A 5,391-nucleotide genomic window follows, 5' to 3' on the forward strand; every position below is an offset into this window, starting at 1 on the left:
AAGTATGAGTAGATGTGGCAGGTAGTATGGGTCCGTACTATTGAAAGCAGAGGACCCATACTCGATACAGGGAGAATTCTAGAGGTTCTAAGTAATAGATTGGGAGGTGATCACATGGTTTGAGTATCATCATTCATAGCAGATTGAGAGGAGATAACATGGTTCAAGTACCATGATTCGTGGTGGATAGTGTTTCTGGTTTTACCAAGTTATCCCATTGAGATTGATTAGTCTGGGATCAGATGTGATAGAGTGTGGGGCCAGAAGGCCATGTTGAACGGGTTTCAATGGAGCGTACCTTAAAGGGGAAATCGAGTTGGTTTCCGAGAAGATTTTGTGAGAGGTCAGTTGGAGTCAAAAGACTCAGGGATGAGTAGAGGTGGTGCTTTATGGAGGATTACGGTCTGAGCTGAGCAGTCGGCTGATAGCGGAGATGTCACTTTCTGTTACCAGACTTGTGCTATTTTCGGTGAGAAGCAAAAGGGATATTTGATTTTCCAGTTCCAGAGTTGGAGGTAAATCTGGTGGGTTTACAAGGGGTTGCGACCTTTTCACCGCAATATTTGGGCAGTATGTTTGCTGCAAGGTACTCCTATCCCATGAGTGAGTCATTAGTGGGACTAAGATGGATGAGAACAAGGAAGTTCCTTTTTGAGGAAGGCGGACTGTTGTTAGTATTTCCAGGTGGGAAAGAGGAGTATATCGGGGAGGTGGCCCTCTTGGTCTATGTTGTGTACCGACAATGAGAGTGAGGTCTATTGCTTTCATGATTATTCCCAAATTGGGAAGCTGGTCGAGGAGTCAAAGTTGAAGTGGGTGATAGTGAACTATTTTCGGACCGAGAGCCAGAACTAATTTGGAACAGTGGGGTACCCAATGGTGTTCCGGTCTGAGGCTTCGATATGATTAAAGGCAGTCACGTGGGGAGAATTCCAGGATTTTGGACAGGGACAGGATATTTGGAGATTGCTCGGTTCCTTCGAGAAGCGCCTTGAGTGATTCTATAGTATGTTTCAATAGTCAAGTGTAATATGCATGGTGAAGCGGTCTATGGAGGAGATTGTGGGTATGCCAATTGGTGATGGTTCAAACCCTAAGTGAGGGAGAACTGGGCATTCTAGTGAGGGGATCAGTGATCCATTCAAGTACGGTTAAAGAAACGGTCATAGGGATCCACGGTAAGTGGACGTTGGTCGCATAATTTATTGTGGCCAGGGATTTTTTGGGCTGTGAATGTTGAGTTCAAGTGCGGATGGATCGCTGAATTTAGGGTGCAATAGTAGGAATTTACAGATATAGGTATAGATTGTGATCTATACTCCAGGAGGGGGCAGAAGTTGAATTGTCAACCAAATTCAGAGTCGGTATGAGTAGTTTCGTATGGGTGGTGATCAGCAGAGGGTGAAGCTTGAGGTTTTCTTCAACATGTTCTGAGCCATTGACGATGCCCCTATGTTTCAAATTGGGAGATGGAGTATACCGAGGTTACAAGTGGTACGAGATGAAGATCGGTTACGAGATTCCGAGAAGGCAATGCGGTATCTGAGCATGATGCCGTGAGTATAAGATTAGTGGTAGAGGCAAGAGTTTTGTGATGGTGTAATAAGGTATCCGAGTATGATGTCCTAGATTTCGGGTTATTTTGAGTTTTGAGTTAAGAGATGGCATGTGGTGTAGCAAGTATCTATGATTTCGGTGGGAGCCCTTTGGCTAATTGATATCAAGAGAGATTATTTAAGAATGTGAATTGTAGCAAGGAAAGGAGTTTTTTCATGGCGGTTGTTGTCAGGAGTAGTGATGCTTATTTTTGGATGGGTATGAGTGCACCTACCAATGTTGGGCCGCGGAACAAGAGTTAGTGAATCCATTATAGTGTCAATTTGAGGATGAGAATGTGGGGTGGTAAGAGAAAGTGTTGTAATACTGCGGGGAACTGCAGCATCCATGAGTTAGTGCGAGAGGGTGTGGTGATACTACAAGGAGCCATAGTATTCACTAGTCAGCGAGAAGGTGTGGTGATACTACAGGGAGCCGTAGTATTCACCAGTCAGCGAGAGGGTGTGGTGATACTATGGGGAGCCGTAGTATCCACCAGTCAGTGAGATGGTGTGGCGACACTGCAGGGAACCGCAGTATTCGCCAAGTAGTGGGAGAGCATTGTCAAACTACGGGGAGCCGTAGCTTTTACTGGTCAGTGAGAGAGCGTTGTGGAACTGCGGGGAGCCGTAGTTTCACTAGCCAGAATATGAAGCAGAGGAGTTCCTAGGCTTGAGTAGCCTTATCATTGAGATTGTGGGAACCTGGTGGACAGGCCCTGGGCAAGACTTGGATATCCCTAATGGTTGGGAGTTATCGTATTCTGAGTCAAGGTGTGGTTATCGCAATAAGAAGGAATTGGATGTAGAGATGTACGCAAAAGTTGCGAGTCATGGGTTATGAGTTGAGTGCTTCATTGGGACGAATGGTTCCAATTTCGCATCTGGCCAGACTCTCGAGTTTGAGTTGGCTCTAGTGGTGTATTATGAAGGCGAGATAAGATTCCGAGCATAGAGGTGGGTTTCTTTTTGAGGGGTATTGTGTGTCATCTGATGTCTTAGACATGTGTGGGTCAGTTCGTTTGTATAGGAAGGACCTCGAGACGCATGGAGCTAATGAGTATTAGAAGACAGAGGTCGAGGGTGAGACGAGTTCATTTGGGATTGTAGTATTCGCTTGTGGTAAAGCGAACTTCGTGACTAGTGTGTCACAATGGGCCAAGGTAGTTGTTGAGAGAGGGAAGTCAGTAAGAAATTTTGTGGCATGTTATGGGTAACCTTTGGAGGTTCAAATGTGGAGTCGAGAGTTGACTGGGTGCTTGGTGTGGAAGGGATATCTGGGATGGAGCGGAGGTTCATGATTGTAAGAAGTTAGAGGATATTGTTGAGCAAGCATGATTTTTCTCTTATGTCCAGGGACAAGGTGTTGAGAGTTCATTGTTCAGATGGGTTTTGATTACAGTTCAGTGGATCGGTCCATGGTGTGATATGATCCTTACATTTTGGAGTATGACCGGGATTGTTTAATATATCTGCTTTAAGTGATTGGAAGCCTATTTTTGGGGCATTCACTTGTTTATCAGTCGCGATGAAAGGATCAGCGGAGGTTGACCTTTTCTGGATTTGGAAGTTCCTGTTTAGATTCAGGTGTCCATGGGGAAACATATCTGAGTGGTGTGAGGTCTTTTCAGAAGTGCTTTTCGGGGTTTTGGGTTTGATCTATGTGATTTGAGGGGCGATTTCGAGGGCGAAATCAAATTCAAGTAGGGGAGAATTGTAACATCCGGATTTTCAGATATATATATATATATATATATATATATATATATATATATATATATATATATATATATATAACGAATGCTTAACCTTGAGATTTAGAGAGTGACTCAATGAGCCGTGAGTCCGACTCGCCGAGTCGAGTCGAGTTGCTTGTGAGGATTTAATGAATTTACTCAACGAGTTGGAGAGATGACTCGCCGAGTAGGTGTTGGGCAGTGAAACCCTAAATCTTCGGGTTTGTGACCTATTTAAGGGGCTTTAGGCCCTTATTTCCGCCTCCACTCACCCTTGAGAGCCTGAGAGAAACCCTAAAACCGTTCTATCCTTTGTGGAGTGAGTGTATGATTATTGTGGGCAATCTTGGTGCACTTCTATGAAGGAGGATTAAGAGCTACGTGATTTGGATCAAAGAGAGGCTGTAGATCTATGGTTTTGAGTGCATTAGCTGCTGTGTGAAGGTACAAAATTCTCATCTTGTCCATTCCTTGTGCGTAATCTCATTTTTGGGATATTTAGGGCTTTTTCTCCCATTCTTTTGTACCTATGAGTTAAATGAAACATGGTTTGAGGTTGAAACCTGATATCTGGAATGTAGGAGGTCTTGTGTGCCCTAGGACCTATGCTTTATTGGGTTAGAAGTGAGATCTTGTGTGTCCAACCCTTGTGAGAGCATGCAGTTAATTTTATGGAGCTATTATGCCATACATAAACGTAAAGATCGAAGGTTTACGTGACATTCGAGCCCTGGGAGGCTGGATCTGGAGTTTAGGAAGGTTTTCTACCTGTAAATCATTTGAATGAGAAATTAGTTGGGATGGATTCGTCGAGTCGATGAGCCGACTCGACAAGTTGGTTAGGGTTTGTCCCGAAGAGCTGAACCATACGATAACTCGACGAGTTGGGGGTCAACTCGTCGAGCTGAGTTGTACTTTCACGAGACTTTTGAGGAAATGAGTGGACTCGAAGAGTCACAAGGGTGCACTTGGCGAGTCGGGTCAAACATGGAATGTTGACTTGAGTTTGACTTTGGTTTACTATAGGGTTGGGTTAACCATGAGTAATGGAGACCATGGAGGGGTAAAATGGTCTTTTATCCACTTCAAGAATTAGACAAAGAGAGAGAATAGCCTTTGGTGTATTTGATTATGAATAAAGTATTAATTAGAGATGTTTACCCTATGTGTTAGGCGGAGGCTAGTTCAAGATTTCCACGTACGAGACTGTTACTAGCTTGCTTGTGAGGTGAGTCTTCTCACTATACTTACCATGAGTGGTATTTTGTGTGACTGAGATGTCTTATGTGTTTATATTGTCTATTGTGATATCATGCATTATTTCTTTGTGATTGTGTTGTATATTACTCGGAGTCATTAGAGCTAGGACCGAAGGGTCCATCAGAGTACGAGACCGGAGGGTCCTCACTTAGACCGGACCGGAGGCTCCATCGAGTAGTGAGACCGGAAGGTTCTCACTTAGACCGGACTGTGGGGTCCAATGGGCTGTGGGACTAGAGGGTCCCACTGAGACACATTGACCGGAGGGACTTTCAGAGCTATAGCCTCGAGTGGCTAATTATTTGTGCATGGTATTTTGGGGAACTCACTAAGCTTTGTGCTTACCGTGTTATGTGTTATGTGTTTCAGGTTTTTCTCACGATCACGGGAAGGCATCGGCTTGATTGTACACACCAATGGAAGAGTTATGTTTTAAGGATCCTGGATTTATAACTAAATAATTGTGGAGACGCAAAGTGTAAATTAAATTAATGAGATTTTTATGAAATGTGTTATGAGGATTAAGTGATTTTAAATGAAAATTTTGTTTTGAAAATTTACGGTGTTACAAATTAATTACAAATAGATGACACATAGTTTTGTACTTTAAAAAATGAGTAGAGTGTAAATTTCGCGTAAATTTTAAGATAATATTGTTATTAATGTGACTAGAGCGCCTGTCTTGACGTTCGTCAGACGTCGGTTTCTAATAAGATATTTATCACCCTAGACTGGCCTGTCTAGCTGTAGCGAATAGTTCAGGAGTGGGGGCGTCAACCCATATAGATTTATACACAATA

This window comes from Lactuca serriola, chromosome 6 (assembly GCF_051521515.1).
Source record: "Lactuca serriola cultivar US96UC23 chromosome 6, Lser_US96UC23_V15, whole genome shotgun sequence".
Classification (NCBI taxonomy): Eukaryota; Viridiplantae; Streptophyta; class Magnoliopsida; order Asterales; family Asteraceae; genus Lactuca; species Lactuca serriola.